At 39.6% G+C, this 19776-nt stretch overlaps 1 protein-coding gene across 3 annotated transcripts in view; it reads right to left on the bottom strand.

The window, feature by feature from the left end:
- Nucleotides 1-19776, bottom strand: part of FIGN (fidgetin, microtubule severing factor) — a 200357-nt gene that overhangs the window by 9283 nt on the left and 171298 nt on the right. The window lies entirely within an intron of this gene.

Genomic DNA, 19776 nt, shown 5'->3' on the forward strand with positions numbered 1-19776 from the left:
ATATATACGCTATCATATTTTTCAGAATAATTGTATTAAGCAGGGATGCCTTTTGAAATTAACAAAATAATATTTCAAAACACCGTAGATAGGTTTCCTAATACACATTAAATTTAAATAACTAAAGCAAATTAATGACAATTACATTTATAACAAATGTAACAATGAACTATTAATAATGTACACCACAAACACAAATCTATATATATATGTTACATTTTAAAAGCAGTGTGTGTTGGTTAATAATCTTCGAAAATCCCAACCATCCTGTCAGTTTAGATTACTATTTCGATTTTTATTTTTTCCCCAATATAAAAATATGAGACACAGCTGACAGCTCACATCTGGAATACCTCTCTTATTTGGTGCTGAACACCTAGTTAGCGCAGTATAATGCACCCTGCGCGGAACAATATGACACAGACATTGCAGGTCATTCCATAATCCAAGTCTCATCTAAAGTGCTCCACGACAGTTTCAAATCTGCTTCGTGGAGTGCAGCAAAGCAATCTCCCAGGCAGCGCTCTGTCGCTTTCATCACACAAAGCCTACAACTCGGTATGAATTACAACTGGCTCCTTTCTGCCTCTCAGTTCTGTTGTTAAGGCGCTGAAAAAAAAACACAAGCATCACTTGCCTGTCGGTCTTTTAGCTTGCTGTTTTTTCCCCTTGGCAGCCTCCAGGGTACAACAAAATAAAAAACAGTGCCAGGCAGCCTAACCCCCCCCAAAAAACACGGCAGCAAGTAATGGCAGCTTAGGATCCTTGTAGCTGAGCACAGATCTGCAAGCGAACGTTTCTTATCTACATGTTTAATTGCAGCGGTTTCATTTTTTGTAATTCGCCTCACACATATTAACACGTACACGCTGCAGGCCATTTCTCTTGCTCTCCCTGGCTCCTTCCTAGCTGTGCACACTGGTGTAGCCGAATAAACACTTCCTCTTAATTTCTCATGTTACTAAAAGTGTTTTCTTTTTTCTTTTAAACAAACACTGCCCTCTGGATCAGGTTCTCGGATAACGTGGCCCAGCCAGTGTAAGGCAAGCACTGTAGCACAGGCTCCCTTCTGGATTTCTGTGGATAATTTTGACAGCTCTCCCCACCCCCTGTTCCCTCCCCCCGCCCCTTCAGCTCCTCATTGCCTGTCTCTGGCTTCTGACATGGCCAGTTTACCCTGAACGGGCTAAACCCAACGCAGCACACGCTCGGGCGGGAGGACGGCACGCTGATTCCCTCCTGACTCCCTCTCCCTTGTTTGCAAAACCACCGTACCAGACACTGGAAGTTAATTAGCAGGAAGATGCTGTGCTAATTGTGCTAATTTACACGGTTTTAGTCAAAGAGAAGCATGCCAGGGCTGGCACTGCTGTCATGCTTTCCACTAATGATTAAGAAATACCGAAAACAAGGTGGGAAGGATTGCAGTAATTACACAATAAATGCCTAAGTATCGGGAATAATTTCCAACTACATGCCAAGATATTTGCATACCTTTGAATTCGGATTTTTGCACGAGAGTTTCTCGGGGCTTCAATAGTTGTTAAAAAAAATATCCCGTTTTTATTAACCATTAAAACGTATTTCCCACGTTTTCCCTTCACGTCCCCACGCGGTACCTGTCAAATGCGTACCTTTGTGTAATAAAAGCTCAGCAATTGCTTTGAAAACACACTTAAGCTGTTTGTCGTCAAGCAAAAAGTGTGGTCAGCAAAGCAGGACACTAAAGGGCCGCAGCAAAACACACATAGAAACAGTCACCGAGAAAGTGAAATAAAACGCATTCAAATTGATCGTACCCTAAATTCCCTGTGCCTTTATAATTACAAATAAAGGGACATACATTATACCAAATACATCGAAGAAATCACCGCAATGACACTTAACACACAATCCAATCTTGCTTTACTAAATTCAACAAACAAAAGATTTTACATTCTGCTTGCAAACCAAAAGCAAATCACCAGTCACCAACTGTGAATTATCAGCAACTAACCCTGTCTGGTGCCAGGGGACTTTCTCCAAGTCATTTAACAAGAAGAGGAAAAGAATGCGCCTTTAATGAAGGGCTGCCAAAAAAGATGCATCAATTCATTAGCCTCTCGCGTTATTCTGTGGCACTATTGTCCAGTTCTTTGTCTGCTAAATAGTTACTGAGCGAACAGCATTCCAGCAAGCTTGGCTTACAAGGGAACTACTTCAAGCTGACATTTTAGTAGATTTATATAACTGTCAGGGCCAGGATTCAGGGCAAATCTCAGTTAAAAGCAGCAGTGGCCGTTCCAGTGGAAGCCAGAGCAAAATACAGTGTGAACACACAGACTGCGTTTCTTTCAGAAAAAGAAGGTAACTGACAAAGTATGTGCAATAAGTTAAATTTGAGCAGTGCGTCATTAGCTCGCGACTATTAGCGGCATCACTTTATAGAACTATTAATTCGACTTTGATCACTATTGCTATTAAATGTGTCAAAACTTGATTTTCTGACAGCAGGCTGAAGTCCGAAATGCAATAAACATTTAAATAAAGGAGAATTTGGCCACTCTGTAGTAACCGCGTGTTCTAAGAAACTGAAAATAATTAACAAATACAGTTTGGGTTCTACAAAATGCACACACCAAATGGAAAGACAAACAACAATCGCGCTTTTCTAAGTGGTCAGCTGCTTATCCATCCTATATTTTGAAAAATATTTAAAAAGAAAAACATTCATGCTGTGTCAAACAAGCAAAGCACAGCCAACCAACGATACAAAACCGGATCATATCAATAAAGCGGCATTATTCTCAAGCACAATTACTGGTGGAGGTGGGGCCGTGTGTGTGTCTGTGGACTGTGTGCGTGCACATACATATATACACGAAGATATTTTTTCATAGTTCCTTCTCTCTGAAGGATGTTCGACTGAGGTGGCCTCGTGACCAGCAGATCACTATGTCACTATATCAACTTATCAAGCCATCCTCTTGGTAAAAAGCAAGCACCTTGCGTATGTACATGTACAAGCTCCTCCCCCCCCCCCCCCCCCCCACCCCCACAGATCTCTAACGATGGAAATAACATAAAAGCAAAGCAGGAACGTTTCCATGTCTGTCGTATTACAATGGGTATATACAAATATTTGTCATCAAAAGGAATGCTCTGCCCTGCTCTTCCATTAGTAAACGACAACGCAGGTGGTGCATACATGGGATATGCCACCTATTTCCAAAACATACCTTCAATTATTACGTAAAATGTCCATTCTGTAGTTATGTATCTCCAAAGCTTCAAACATACTTAGCAAGCACACCTACACATTTTGACTAGCTCACGTTAGACTCGGAATAATGTTTTTAACATTGACTGAGAATAAAACAATATGTTTGTACTCGCACCCAAGTGAATTGCATTGAACAGAACAACATTTACAGCCAACAATCAAATAACTCACGAAATACTTAGACCCCATAAGCGAATGTCCTCCACATACGCATTCTGGAGGAAATACTTCCCAAGTATCTGTTTTAAATACTGTCAAATGAATATTCCTTTTAAATCACACTTTCACACCTCACGACTACAAATTACAATGCATTTGCAGCAAATTACTTTCCCTTTATTTCAATCTATCGCATTTGCATAAAGTAGCACTTCTCACAATCATAAAGGCGTTCCTGGCTAAATGCTCCATAGTCAAGTACAGTTTGAATTCCCAGGCATCCACAGCTTCATAAAAGAACACAGAAAGACATTATAATGATATTACTGAGACGTAAAATTAATTGTTAAAATCTACAAATACAGGCTCTGACGTGATTAACTGCACCAATATAAAACAGGTAAAGACACATTTTAATGGGCAGGTATATTACATTGATACAGTCTCAGTAACAAATACAACAACAGACAAGGAAATGGGAGACATTACTGTTATCCTGTATTTCAGTGCTCAACAAGAAACGATGGTGTAAGTCTATTGTTTTCTGCAGTGTACGTTACTTTAGCATAATACAAGAACTCAAGCTGAAAAAGCATATTGTAATTTTATTTTAACACCAGAAAGAATGATCATATCCAATGATCCTTCAAGCTCAACTAAATTATTTATGCAGATAATATGTTGAACTTTATGGTAAGGTTGGATTACTTTCTACTTTAATAGCGAAAAACAAAGCTACCCCACATCAACCAAGTACCTCTGGTATGCACTTACCTTTTCCCATCACTGCCACAACTATCCCTTCAACTACCAAGAACAATATAGCCCAGGATTGTTAAAATTCAGTCGGTAACACCACCAGGTCTAATAAAAATGTTGCATTTTGCCTAGAGTCAACAGCCATCAACAGAAGGTGGGTGACATTTAAAAACGGGGTAGTAACATATTGTACTGTATGTACAGATCTAAGTGTCATGTTTTTTTGGGTAGAACGCGCTGTCCCGGTAAAAACTGCCTGAAATGTTTGTAATGGTTTTGACGTCAGTAATACAAGGGCTCATTTATTGTTTAGCAAGACTATGTGCACAAAATCTGAACAATGAACATGCTACATATACATGTTAGACGATGAAAAGGGGAACCACAATGGTACAAAAGAGTGGTCATAAGCGATAAATCCATTTACCCTTTAACAACGGTTTCCGTTATGCTAGTCCCTGGTTTTGTGCCACACTGTTTTGAAACTCAGTACCATCATGTTCAAAGGGTCGTAGTGAGTTGAACTGGTGTGAAATGAGTGGCCAGGCAATACACAGAAATGAGTGGATCACCTACTTACCTTCCATTAGCGCAGCTCCATCCGATGTGTGACTGGAGTTCTCACCAGTAGGTGCAGCATTAAGCATTGTCCATAAGATGTGTGAATCAGTATGACTGACATAGAGGAGAACCAATACATTTATGTGTCTTGTTCCATCCTGTCCTCGAGGACTTCTCTATCAACAAATGCTAGGGCCATTCCATTGTCCACTTCTGACAAGTAGTGGCTGCTCTCTTAAGAACAACTGGTTACACGCTTATGAGGGAAATAATCATCTTAGACGCTGAAGCACCATTTCTTGGAATGATGGGTGCTGGAGTCTCTCACAATTCTGTAAATTAACCAGGCCTGTGAGTGGATGACTAGATTCTGTGACCTTTTTTTCCATGACAGAAAATTCCCCTGTGGAGTGTTGAAACTTCTTCGACATGAAATCATTGGCAAAGGCAATCATAGTAGCACTGGTGGATTGATTTTAACTACTTATTGCTCTAGTGTCATTAAAGTCCTAGATCTGCACAAGGATCGGTGATCGTACCGCACAAAAACAGGTGCAGATGCTGGAGAATTTTGATTTCAGAATAGGTTTTAACTAGATAAGTGGGACTGGCCCTGACAATAGTGTTGATCAAGGTGGGCAGTCTTTGTAGTTGATGGCGGCGCTAAGGACTTTTGTGTTTGACCTGTCAACTTTCTCCAAAAGGCATTTCTTCTTTAGCAGGAAAAATCTCTGGGATTCTGCACATTTTGCTATTTGGGTGGATAATTCTTTTAATCTAAAAAGAACTACAAAATATTTATTTTCTTTCCTGGTCTCAGAATACAAACCATAAATAGTTTGTTCTCACTCTGTTTACAAATGGAACAGGAAGAACTAATCAGACATTCAACCAGTCAGAGAACAGCCTCATATTATCGCTCACCAATTAAGCATCAGTTATACTAAGAACATTTTACCACCTGGCATCAGCATTAGTTCTCCCAAAATGATTTTCTGGACTAATGTTTAAGAAAGCCTTGATAGGGATAGTGAAGCAAGTATCATGTTTTGCCTGTTTACTGAGCATCAACACACAAAAAAAAAAAGCTGCCATGAAACCAAGGTTGAATTCCAGCAAAACTATAATACAATTTTAGTGGATCAGTGTCTGTTTTCACAAACACTATCATACTTCATCTCACAACTCGAAAGAAAGCATCAGAACTCCTCCTCTCCATTATTCCGGACATTTCAGCTTAGGCAACCATGAATCAGTGCCAAGGCTAAAGGAAACACATCAAGCATCAAAGTGTGATTTTGAAGCCTTGGGCTTGCACCATACAGGACTAGCTTCTTAATGCACCACTACTGCTCCTAGTTCCTTATGTGCTTTGCACATCTTCACTCAAACACATCTAGTAGTACACTGTCATACTTTGTCTAGGTAATATTCTACTTGTCTTTGTATCTTTAACAGAATGGAGATTTTAATGACAGTCCAGAAAACATTCATTTATAACAAGCAATGTAGGCTTTCATTAAGCTTGTCAAAAGCTGCTTTCACATGTATGAGGTCATCTAGAGATTCAGTATAAAAGAAAATTCCTCAAACATTGAATCAACCAGCCAGTCTTCAGTCCTCAAAATAAGCTGTCTATGGGAAATTCTTACAACAGCATTTTGACATTTCCAGACGGTTGAATTTGGCTATACTTATCATTGTACAACCCTAAGCAGGAAGGCCTGAAAACTATTCACTTTCCCAGCAAAGAATACATGGAGGTTAGGAGGGATTTCCTGCTTGCTACTCCTCAATTTCCATGGAAGAACATACTCTCTCATCGGTCCCCTCTTAAAAATCACGGCACGCTGAAATTGCTAAACAAAAAACATTAACCATCCTATATGCAGTCATCTCCTGGCCACTCTCCGAAAGGAAGTTCAACACATTGACTAAAGTTGCAGAATCAGTACGTGCATTCCACATCATGCACGACTGATCAGTGTAAGCAAATCAACATGTAGCTCCTGAATGAGCCCCAACACATCGATGAGCATCTCAGCCTCTCAAAAAAGTTTCCTGGATTCCACAGTGCTCTCTTAAATCCACCAGAATGTCTGCACCAATAATTCCTCATGCAGGAGCTTCTATGTGTTCCTTACTACACTTCTTCGTAGATCAACTGTCCAAGGATGCAGAACAAAAGACTTAATTGAAAGGTCTAGGAGATTTAAAACTGCAAGTTGGCGCACTTGATTCAGAGGGATCAGAAGCAACATGATCTTCTGTCTCCTGTGTGAAGAAAAATATTCATCCCTAATACTTCTGCATCTGGTGTCCCTCTGAAGACCGTTCCCTTCTGATCGTTCAGCTGGGATCCAAGCAGATCCATTTGGCAAAACCTGCACATCTCCTATGAAGAGTTTCACAACTGAAGAATCCAATCTCAAGTCGGTGTCAATGAGATGTCCGTTGATAGTGGAGTCAGACGTCTTTTGGTATCTCTTCCATCACAGGAGTGATTTTGTTCTTCCCAGTTGATTGACATATATAATACATTGGAAAGGGGCCTAAACTTAACTTCTGACAGTTGATGTGCATCTCTATTTTCTGTGGTGACCATTTAACCTGTAGCAAAAATATCCCTATACAAAGTGTCCTATACCTGATCTTCTGGCACGCAAAGCTGTCATGAGATCTGGTCTACCTGAAGCCACTTAGTTTTTACCCCTTAAAGTGCCATGTAGTGCAGAAGGCCTTGCAAAATCACTTGGCTAAAATCCAAAAGAAGCTCAATGGTCCTTACCAATTTCCTTAAACATTCCCCGATTTAAAGAATATAGGTGCCCTTTCCTGTGTTTGGAAATATTTCCCAACATTAACTTTGCCACAAAGGTTTCAAACTTTGGAGCGAGTGTGCACCAATGATTTTTCACAATCATTATTGTGAACTTTTCAGAGTTAGACGTAGCTGATCACAAAACTCGTTAAATTTGTAAAAATGGTGGTTGCAAGATTAAGGATAAGTGCTATCCATAGAGGATGACAAGTACAGTCCTATCACCGCCTCACATCCAATTTAACTTCTTTGTTCTCTGGACTTGTCTGGAAGCAATATACAAGGTGACCCACCAAAGTTGGTTTCTGGAGGATCTACTTGACCACCCAGTAGCTCCCACAATACGTTCAGAATGGAGAACTATGGGTTCCCTTCACAGGAACACCTGTGCAAATGGACTCTCTACATCATTTTGTTAATTGGAGTTTTGGACTTTTGCTAACTGAGCCAGGGAATGGACTGCTAACCCTGGACTTCAGAATATAAATTGAAGATTTCTTCCAGTTTACTAGACCTCTCTTTGGACACAGACCTGTATGGACTCTGAGGTTTTCAATATGTACTACTTTTTTCCTCCTTGGATGCTTTCAGTATGTAACTGCGTAATTACTTTTTTCCTCCTTGGATACATGGATAAAGACCTATTGAAGCTTTTTCTGGCCCTATTGCTTCCCTTGCCAGCATGTAAGTTTTTAGCCTGTCCAAGGAGTGAGAATATGAACATATAACCCCTTGAAGTCGCCACCCCTCACCAGGGATTAGAGAAGGGTTTTCTCTAGTAGCTACTATTATTACTAAGTGTGCAACCAAGAGGTGCAGGCAATACACTTGGGCGCATATTTATACTTCTTTAGTGCCACATTTGCATCATTTTTTGATGTAAAAGCAGCACAAACTTACAAAATATAATTGTATTTTTTAGGTTGAAGCAAATGCGGCACTAAAAAAGTATAAATATGGGCCTTCGTGATCAGACTCTCTTATTGTTTTGATCAGCAATTGACCTTGATCTTTGTGTAGAGTTTGAGCATGCTATTGCCTTGTATATTAGCCTGATTGAGAAGAGCCTGCCTGGCCCAGTGTGAGCCCATTGCCTTTCTGGGGTTGCACTCTAACTCTAGGAGGGACTGCTGTCTGCTGCCTGGCTGCTTCATCTCCAAGGGTGGTCCTGTTGGAGAGTGAAACCACTGACCCAGGATCTCTTGGTTCCCCAGGTCATGAATTATCCCCATTTTAAGGGGCAGACATACCATATCTTAAATCGAGAAAACAGTAAAACCAAGATTCAGGCTTATTTTCTTGGATTCAATGACTCTAGTTCCCAAGCTCTAAGGCATTTGCTATTTCGCTGTCATCAGAACGTTGTACTGATTTTAATTGACACCAAACTCCTCTTTGTTTCAGCTTACCCTAGTGTTCATAAACAGTTAAACTGCAAACGGGAAAGGTTAGGTACTGTAGCAAGGTAACTTAATAATGCCATGATAACTGCATGCTTCATCTTACTATGTTTTCACGACTGAATAGTGACTGCATGCGGTCCAGGTCTGCAATCTTTGGTTGAACCATCCTTCACCAGTTTGTTACGGTGCACTAGTGTTTTGTGGTAGTTTTACAACTTGTTCCTAAAATCTCCTCTAAATATATTTATATTTTTGGAACAATGTTCATGTGTGGAATTACAAAAAACACAACTCTGATTGGATATTCGCATCAACTGTGAAAAGTGATCTGTAACATAGTATGACCCAACCGCACACATTATCATTTGAGCTGTGCTTCAACTGAGAGAGAGGTTCCTTCACAGACTGTGTAACCAAGGCCTTCTTCATCGGGAATATCTGCACCATTACTTTGATGATGCTTGATTGCGCTCCTCTGACTGCAAGGGTGGCTAAAAATTGAGACAGTGCTTTTCATTAAGATTTATGATTCACACCTGGGCCATGAAAGCATCGTGGTCACCAAAGAAATGTATTATGAAGAGCTTGACCACCAAAACATTAAAAGTTGTGGAATAGTTTTAACAATTAATTTTGCTTCTAGAATTCCTATATTTTATTCCTTTAGCTTTAGACTGTTTCTCATCTACTGTTCGAATGTTGTTTAAGTATTATTAAATATCTTTTTTTAAATGTGCCTGTCAGTAAACACGTAATTTCCTTTTTTATTGCATTTGAGTTGGGCAAGGTGTGTAATTATTATTGTTCTTCCTAAAAGGATAATTTTGCTTAATCACGCCACAGGGTGGAGAATCATTTGATGGCCTGAAGCCTCTCTCTGTTCTCAGTGAGGCCAATCCAAAGATTTGGTTAGGAGTTTGATTTAATGAACTTTCAACCCTTCCAAATGTTGAATGTATTATACATTTAAAAGAGCACTGCCAAAGCCAACAGACCTTAGCTCTATAAAGCTAAGCTTCTAGCTTTGCAAATGCTTTTTTTTTTTTTTTAAATACATGCATGTGCCCTCAATCTTGTAATGAGTTCTCTGTAAGAGAGTACCCGTTGCAAGATGACCACTGATGCATGCACGTACGCACGTGTGTGTCATAAAGTGTGCATGTACCTTGGAACAGGCAGACATTTTTACATTATCAATCTTAAATGGCAGACATATAAAAATGAAAGATTGAAAGCAAGTTTTTGCAAAGCACAAAAAACAAAGCAAGTGGCCAAGAAGCACTTTTCTTTCAACTGCTAGCTCTGGTGAAAAATAAATAAAAGGTGACAGTGTAATAAAATCAACGTGTCCATGAGGGGAAGGAAACCCATGAATTTCCATTGAGCGTTGAATAATAATAAAAAAAGTCTCTTCAATTATGCCGTGCAAGGATACAGTTCATCCAATAAGAACACTGAGATCAAACTGCCCTTAGGTCTGACAAAAAACCCAGAGAGTAGTGCCATCACAGCATCAGTAAACAGCGTAGACCTCAGTCTTCCAGTCATGAGCAAGAAGTGCCAATTGTTAATACTCAGCACCATGCATAAATAAACCGCATTCACTCGTCCCAAGAACAAAAGTTTCCAGAAATGATGTGCACACACTATACGTATCTGCTGATCTAGGATACACAGCAAACTATACGTAAACACCAATATAGTAGTGCACCAACAAAAAACATGAATGTAAAAGTCAAATCAAACTGTAGACTGTTCCATATCTTCGTTACTTCATTTCAAGACAGTCGTAAAATTTCATGATTCCACAACATCACAGCCAAACACACAGCCAGCCTGTTTCATTCACCACTATGAACCTCTTTAAGGCATCTATATTTGTGTCAATGATAAACCAATAATTTAGGATCATCGGTTATTCGTTCCCATTTTCTGAATATTCGCATCAACATTGGAGGTCCAAGTTTCAACACAGTGCCGCACTCTTATCTGCAAATAACCAACCGTATTGGTGTGGTGTTGGTGGCTGTGTGCCAAGGATTTGGGTGCCCTCTGTGGGGTCTGCCTTACTCAGAAATGATTGGTTTACCGTCTAACTAAATTTGGACGCCCTGAAGAAGTTAATAGTGGTGAAAGAAACGCGCTGGCTGCGTGTTTGGCTGTAACATTGTGGAATCATGAAATGTTATGACTGTCTTGAAATGAAATAAAGAAGATATAGAACAGTCTACAGTTTAATTGGACTTTTACATTTTTGTTTTGTTGGTGCACTAAAAATGCCAACAGACAGCTACATCTATCTGTGGCCGAGACCTAAAAAAGAATAAATCTTCAATAACACTTTAACACAAAACAACCCAACTATTCTATAGAATAAAGATTGTAATTTGAACAGAACATAAATTAATTATGAATATGCACAAACTGGGTGACAGTTAACTGAGAGAAAGTAGAGGTACAATAAATCACTATACATAGAATATGCTGCGGTGTGTGTCCAAAAAAGTGAAGAATGTAATATAAAGCATGCCCTCCAGGTAACATTCACAGGACACATAGGTATGTTTTTGTATACAGCAAACTTACTGAGGTATATCTATCTATATGGCAATAACATGTCAGTAATACGTTTCCTTTTCTTGCCGTGATGCAATTATTTTATCACCTTCAAATCTGAGCCTTGTCAGCACCTAAGTCTATTGGCTTTCCAATAACACTTCCATAAATTACGCTCTATATTTAAAAAAAAACCAAAAAAACATAACCATTAGCGGGTGTTTTAGCTTTTGGTTGAAATGTTCTGATTCACGTGGCTTAGTGAATTGAAGCAAGTTTTTTTTTTCAGCCAACCAACATTTATTTATGTCAGAGTATAAAATCTTCTTACTTCATGCAGGGAGGAGTCCGGTATTATTCCGCTTGGTCGGTGGCTCATGACTTAGTCTGAATACCTCTAGGAAATTCTGCATTACATAATTGTTGGTTTACCTGGGATTATAGTCTTATATCTACATGTCATTAGAATGGAGATAACGGTGAGCAAAACATTATGGTTTACTGAATCACTCTATTCAACACAGGCTTTTTTTCTGGATAATTATATATCTTTAGGATTCCTAGCACACAATCCATTAGTCTAATATTAAACATTATGCCCAGTGACAAGGAGACAACTGGACCATGGATAAGTGGGCTGTCACTCGTGTATAGAATAGGACAACACTGCCCAGTTACTAAGGCTAAAAAACTGGTTCAACTTTCACTCAGATCACGGATATCAAGAGGCACCCCAAGCTCTCCACTGGAGATCCCTCGAAGTTGCACCAACCAGTAATTGTTGACATGGCACAGGTGGCGGAGGGCCTTAATAAACAAACCTCCACTACAAGTCACCACGGAGGGTGCCCGCCTCAAATAGTTCACGATCACACAAGTTGCATTTTGAATGTTAGAAAACTCACACCAGGTACAGAACATACTTACAATGATAAAACACCAGCTGCATACCATCCACCTAATTTACACTTTCACTCCAAAAGTCAATTTTTATTCATACCAATGCAACGCGAACGATTTTATTTTATCTTAGGACCATTTATTTCGAGTAGCATTAACCACAGAAAGTCAAGCTATCAAAGTTTTGAGATGAAGCCATTCACTAAAAGTATTGCCCTGCTTCTATCCTGGAACCCCAAATTTCCATGGGCTCTTAGAGAGCATGCAAGTGCGTGCCACTTTTGTATTTAGAAGACAATGATGCTGTCAGGGTGAATGCGGACTTCGTTTCCTCTTAGAACTACAAATTTGTTTGGACCACAACATTTTAACCGTAATTTTACTGTGCAACAATTTGTCCACCACAGCCTCCATTGAAGTACAGAGTTTAATTAGTGTGTGTGCCTGAAATCATCAGAATGCACTGATATGTGAAAGGGTGGAATGTGGAAAGGTGCAGTCAAGCACTCCTAACAGGTGAAAAAAATTGGATGCGCAAGGTTAGTGTTACACTTACTGTGGATAATTCCTTGACCACATTAGTTCCAGAGATAGAAACGCACCTCTCTTATTCACAGTTTAGCACAATATTACAAATAAATACAAGAGACCATGAAACGAAATTATTTAAACTGAGTTGTGGGAAGCTTTTTAGGTATACACATTTTAGGAGGTCAAAAGAGCACGCTCATCGTGACTGCCAGTATTATCACAATAATTTTCGCAGTATCCCTATCTTGCAAGTCTGAAAGAAACTGCTCAACATCAGTCATGTAGTTAAGCACAGACATGAACATCCTAGCAATGCAAAAATCTCCTCACAGCACAGATTATCATAGGAGACGCCTTTGATGTTTCTTCTGGATCAATGAAATGAATTCTACAGGATGCTGCAGCAGCGCCAGGATTTAATAACATGTTATCATTTTGAGACAGCCCGGGATAAGGGGCTGCTCCAGGTGACAGAGCACAGCAGTCCTTAAGGCACCCTTCTGAAGAGTATGAGCTATAATGTTTAGGGCCGTTTTTGCATTTCCAACACCCAATATTAGTCGCGTTTATTATTTCCATCGCCATGACCCTTTCAACATTTTCAAACTATGATGGAGAAATGGGTTCTTGTGGAGAAATGATAACAGACCTGTCATTATGACCTCATCAAAAATCAATCTAAATTATATACACTTTTGTCAGATGTGGATGTTCTCATAGCATAAGGGGAGGAGTGCAGGGCAAAATACACAGCACACCAATAAAAGGGGAGGTTGACCTAACGAATCCTATACTATGGGTGAAGTTATAGGACATCTGTTTAGAGTTGAACATTTCTGTGTTCTGCTTGGTCTACACTAATCTTGTGATGCAAAAGAAGCACGCCAGTATTCGATTAGAAAAAAAATCCTACCAAGAAATAAAAAAGCATAAATCGTGGCATATTTTTTCAGACACACCAGTACCACTGACATGGCTGTATTATCTATGTTGTCAGTGGTCATTAAAACCAATGACATTGGACCAAAACGGCACTGGGTTTTTCTGGCGCATCATACAATGACCTCTGATGGACCACGAACTGTCACGATAAAAAAAGATTTCTTTCACTGTCTTAGATTGTAAGTTAAACAGTTGTAAACAAAAAAAATACTAGACATGAATGAGGGTTTTTTAACTGGTAAGTATTTTTGCAGAAATTATATACTTCTTCTTGTGTGACCACATTTCTGTGGGACAGGTTAAGGTGACGAATGGAAATGTAACAATTATCTGGCCACCGACAATACCTGGGATGAGGAGTAATACCTCTCTTCTCTAATTGTCACTAATTGGCTCTAATGGGGTATCTTTGGAACTCTTGGTGACTTAGAAGCTAGCATGGCGGTAGGCTGACGTCAAGGAGAACACTACTCTTAGTATAAGTTAGTATTGCCATTAGACTTTCTCAAGAAAATATGGATTTGATTGTATTTAGTGCGGTTTTTCCTGTGGTTAGGACAAAGCATAGGAAGATGATGTGCGGAGCACTATAGGGCAACAGATATTCCATGCATTTATGTACCTGCAGTTCTCTAGGAATGAACACATTCATACTATTAAAAACATTCCCATTTGGTGTCTAATGCCTGAAGGATAACACAGTCTGGGGTCCAAGGTAATTAGCATTGAACTGTATTTTGCCCACCTTGTCGCCTTACGCAGAAACGATGGACTGGATTGCGGCACAGAGTGATTACCAGTGGCTGAGATTAATTAAAACAGTCTACCCATCACGTGCAAAGGGAAAAAACACATTTTTAAACACAATTTTTACTAGAGAATATGAACATTCATTTTGAGGGGATGTGTTGATGACAGGGATCCACTCATTATCACAAGACACTTGGAAATCCCAACTTCCATCCTTCATTGGGAGCAGATATTCATCCAATTTGAGCAGTAAAACCTAGCACAGCCAACCATAGCTTGAACGTTCTGCTCATGCTCCGTATGACTCTCCCGCTCAATCAATTTAGCCATAGATGTCACAAGAACATAGACACTATGCCATCACATTACAGAAAAAGCATTTACATTGATCTAGACCAAAAAGTTTTGCAGGACTATCACAGAATTTAAAAGAAGATAGCAAATGTCTTCCCCAACTACGCATAAAAATCACACCTCTGCCCCTGTGCATCACCCACAAAGCTTACTGGGTAGAAGCCTAAGGTACCATTAGAAATGATCTACTGGTCTAAAAATAACAGCCAGTCACTGTTTGAGCAGAGCCACACTGGAAACAAAAACGAGCCCTGTGAAAATGTTTACGTGGTCCCAAAGAGCATGAGACCATAACTAGAATATTACTTATGGAGGCATCACTGGGTCACGGTAGCCCATCATGCTCCAGACACAGCTCCTTAGCCCTGCAGCCACCAACGAAAATACTAGAGTAGTTGAAATGCGACTATGGCAGAGCACACATGATCTGCCAGACCAATTTCAATCAGAAACAATCACATGAGCAAAGATGTAAGGAGTTCAGAATCCGAGCCTCTGGAACTCTGAATCCAAATATGAAATTATTCTTATTTCTTTACCCCTTTAAAATGATTCTGAAAACAGCTCTGTTCAACAAATGTTCGCCTCTGATCAAGCCACAATGAGATCAAACACCAGCAATTGGGGGAATCTGGCCACAACAGCCTTCCTAACACAAGGACTCCTATTAAAAGCACTATCAGCCAACTGGACATACACTATGGAAAATGCCTAAATACCACATTTTCAAACATGCAACCTATCTCAATAGACAAACTCTGAAAAGGTAGCACAACAGAATGTAGAATATAACTAAATAATTGATAAAATAATAATAAGGAAAAAAAGGGATACTTATTGTACAAAGTATCAACTGTATCCCAAGGAGGAAAACATGAATGTACAGTGCTTATCATAACAATTCTACAAACTAAACCAATGTACACTTAACAATTTGCAAATCAACACATACTCTAGACCAGTGGTCTGCAAACCTAGTAATGCCACGCCTCCCCAGTTGAAGAATAACAATAATTGTCCCCCCTCATATTTTTTCACAATTATTTTATAAAGATGGCAATGTTGAAATATGTCTATATCTATTTAAACATTGCAGGCAGGTACTGTTACCTTTTTAAAAATGCAATAACATGTTTCTACTTAAAACAAAGCCCTGTTATCTGTATAATGCTTCTTTCGGCCAGAGCCTGGCGCCCCCCCACTGTGATGGGGGAGCTCGCCCCCAAGTTTAAAGACCCCTGCTCTAGACTGACCTTACTGCAATTCTCTGCCATCTAAAAATGTTGTCTGATGTTATGCTCTTTCTGAAGTGTGCAAACCTAGGTAATTTTAACCTAAATGTGCAGAAAGAGACTAAAGAGAAAAGATCATTCACTGCACATCACTTTCTCATTAAGTCCTTGGTCTTTCTTTTTTGTGATTACTAATTAAAATGCTTCAATTAGCACTTCAGATGGGCATATCAGGAATGTATAATTGCCAAATCAAATGTACATATGCCAACCATTGGCCACTAAATGGGACACATTTAAACCTAGAATGAAGAAGAATAAGGCATGTACATAATGTTTAAAATATGTTACGACAAACAATGCTACTGGAAGCACAACAAGAAGCAGACCAATAAGCCCTTAGCACCTGGGGTGCAATGTTCTTTGAGAGGCCCAGGATATGTCCTTTAAGAGTCGATGCTGAATGTCCATCAACTCTGGGAACATGAGGTGTGATGTAGGAGACCTCAATTTCCCTCATGTTAGCACATGCCAATGCAACACCGACCAAGAACAATTTCAAGTTTGAGGAAGCCATTTACCATAAAGCAGAGGGGCTTTAAGGGAAGCATCTGCACCAGATTCTGGCATACCTCTACATATACAAATTTGAGACTGACAAAATATATGTAGAGTACAATTCTTGCCATCGGAACATTATTACATGGAAGGGCACATAGATATTTTTCTGGTTATTTACAGAGGGGCAAAGTAAAGGTGTTACAAATATGCCCTTTCTGCAGGGTTACCCTGAGTTTTTTGGCCTTTTTACAGAACTCTATTTTTGCTGACTACCGAACTCCTGCACTTTACCCCATCTAACCAGTTGTAAAGTGCTTGGGTACCGCTTTTCAGCATGGCACAATTGGTGTAGCCATGATTGCCACAGTTAACTTACCGATAATTGTCCCTGTGGTGCTGTGCCCAACCCACTATGCACTTTATGATTTTTTTCCACACTTTACCGCACTTTAATGGTCCAATTTAATACCCTATTCTGAGAGAAAAGATTCTTAGGACCCATAAAGAGGGTCTGTCCCTTTTACAGAGTTTGTCGTCTCCGACAATCTGTTTCTATCTTAAATTAAATTCCTGCTGCTTTGAAGGTGAGAAAGGCATATGCTGTATAAAGAAGTCTCAGTTATAACATATCCTGATCGTTGGGTTGTTTGCTTTTGTAACCAGAAACGTATCAGTCTTCTGAGAATCATGTGATTTTATGTCATTTTAATACAAACTCAAATGATATCAGAAGGTTTTCCAGGACTATATTCTTCAAGTTTGATTTTTTATCATGCTAGTTTCATAAGTATCTGGGCAGTTTTTAAAAATATTTTCGAATTAGAAATGCCCTTTTGATTATGTGATTTTCTACCCATCGAACTTAGGAATGTATTTCTTTATCTGATTGATAATTGGACCTGCACTGACCCCTACTGCTGGGTTCTGCTGGAGTGATTCTTGACAAACAACCCCTCTCACCCCCCACCTTTCCCCCGAGCTGTGTCTAAGGTCCTGGACACTGAGCTGGTTTCAAAATGCACTCCTAACAAATTTTGAAACCTGGGCATTTTTTGCAAACTGTTTTGTTATGAGAACTAACGGGGGACTATGGCTAGTTTACCAAGCCAATCTGGTGAAGATGCATTGCCAATGGGCCAAAGATTCAGGTTCCTTCCACTAAATTCTTCTCTGCAGAAGCAAAATATATGCAAGAGGAACTCGCTGAGAAGGTAACCGGGTTTGGGGAGCCCTCTTCAGGTATAGCATGCAGCCTTGCCCTACTAGAAGAAATCGAACTCCAAAAATGTAATTATGTCTGAAGCTAGAAATATTCATCAAGGTAGGACCTTCTCTAGGAGCAAAACTTCATTTTTTCCCACTCTGAGCTTTCTTGCTACATGTCAACAGCTTCACTTAGACCTCGTCCAGCAGCTATCCGACAACATGGAGCCCTCTTTTGGCACAACATGCTGCCTTGCTCCACTGAGGAGTTTTGACTTTCATTGCAGAGGCTAAATCAGAAGGTAAAACTGTTCATCGGGATCAACCTGGTGTTTGTATATGATGTGTGGCGCTCCATCATGGTCGACCTTAAACCTTAGCCTTGTCCCGGTCAAGTGCAGCTAGATGATTGTGGTTGTGATTTAAAGCTTTTTGGGTCTATTCTGAACCTTTATCTTTAAAACAGACACAATTAGGGTTTTACTTATCGGATGTTTTTTGTTTTGTGGTCATCTTATTTATTAAAATTTACTCTATTTTTCTGAATTGGTTTGAGATTTGTCTTCTGTTGTGTTTTCATTTTATTACTTCTTGAGTACTGCATAAATACTTTACACATTGCCTCTAAGTTAAGGCTGTCTGCTCAGAGCCATAGCTACCAGGGGTTTGAGCTTGGGTTAATTTAGTGTCTTTAGTGGTTCACCCTGAGAAGAACTGTGGTTATTTCATGTTTGTGGACACCCACCTCAACGAACGCCCTAATGCCTTACAAAGGACAGCTCAATACACAATATTTAACTGGACTGATGCTCAGGATCCACAACTCCTATTCACATTGTCAGTGAGTAGGCAGAAGATACCCTTTTTGGATTTATTAATCTTGGCCAACAATGGAACACTAAACAGTGAACTGTACAAAAGAGCCACTGACAGGGAGTCACTACTGTACTTGGTTGGTCAGTATTCACCTGCATTACATGAAAATCTGCCTTTTGCACAAGTTGTCTGAAATCAAGGAACTGCACCAAGAGAGCTAGATATGAGGAACAGAGGTCTTGACCAACAAACTGGTCCAGGGAATCCATCCTAGAGTAATAGTATGTAATGGCAGAAAAAGAGCAAGGTACATTAACATTACAGTTCTCCTGAAATGGACACAAAGCTAACACAGTGATAGAGTCACAAGTAATCACATAATCATTGGTGTCCTATTCAGTGAGAAACATATAAACAAACAGCAAAAAATTCTAAATGTCAATGATCAACATTATCAGAAACCATTATTTGTCTTCAAGAAAAGGAAAAATCCCAAGGACAATCTGGTCCACACAAAACCATTAGTCATTTCAGGTGTACAATCAACAATCTGGAATTTCCTTAGAGTAATGAGCCACTTTCCACGTGTTGGTTCACTAAGAGCAGAAGAGGAGTGAACCTTGGAGTTGCAACTCATTTGCAGAAGAGAGCACACAGCAACTGAAATTGTGATTCTATAGTCCACCTACTTGAATATCAGGGTAAATACAAGTATATTGGCAAGCCCACCCAAAAAATAAAAACCTAAATTGCTGTGCTGAGTCAATATCATACGTGGAAAGCTCACCACTTAATTGGTACCTCACATCTTAGACAAGCACCACAGTGACAACAAATTAACTTGGAATGCGACAGAGATTTACAAAAGGTGACAGTTACCAGCAGGCTGAATACATATTGCAACAGAGAGCAAAAATGGGTTTTCAGACTTTCTGTTCATATTTGGAATATTAAAAGTGAGACAGT

This window comes from Pleurodeles waltl, chromosome 3_1, assembly GCF_031143425.1.
Source record: "Pleurodeles waltl isolate 20211129_DDA chromosome 3_1, aPleWal1.hap1.20221129, whole genome shotgun sequence".
In the NCBI taxonomy this organism is placed as follows: domain Eukaryota; kingdom Metazoa; phylum Chordata; class Amphibia; order Caudata; family Salamandridae; genus Pleurodeles; species Pleurodeles waltl.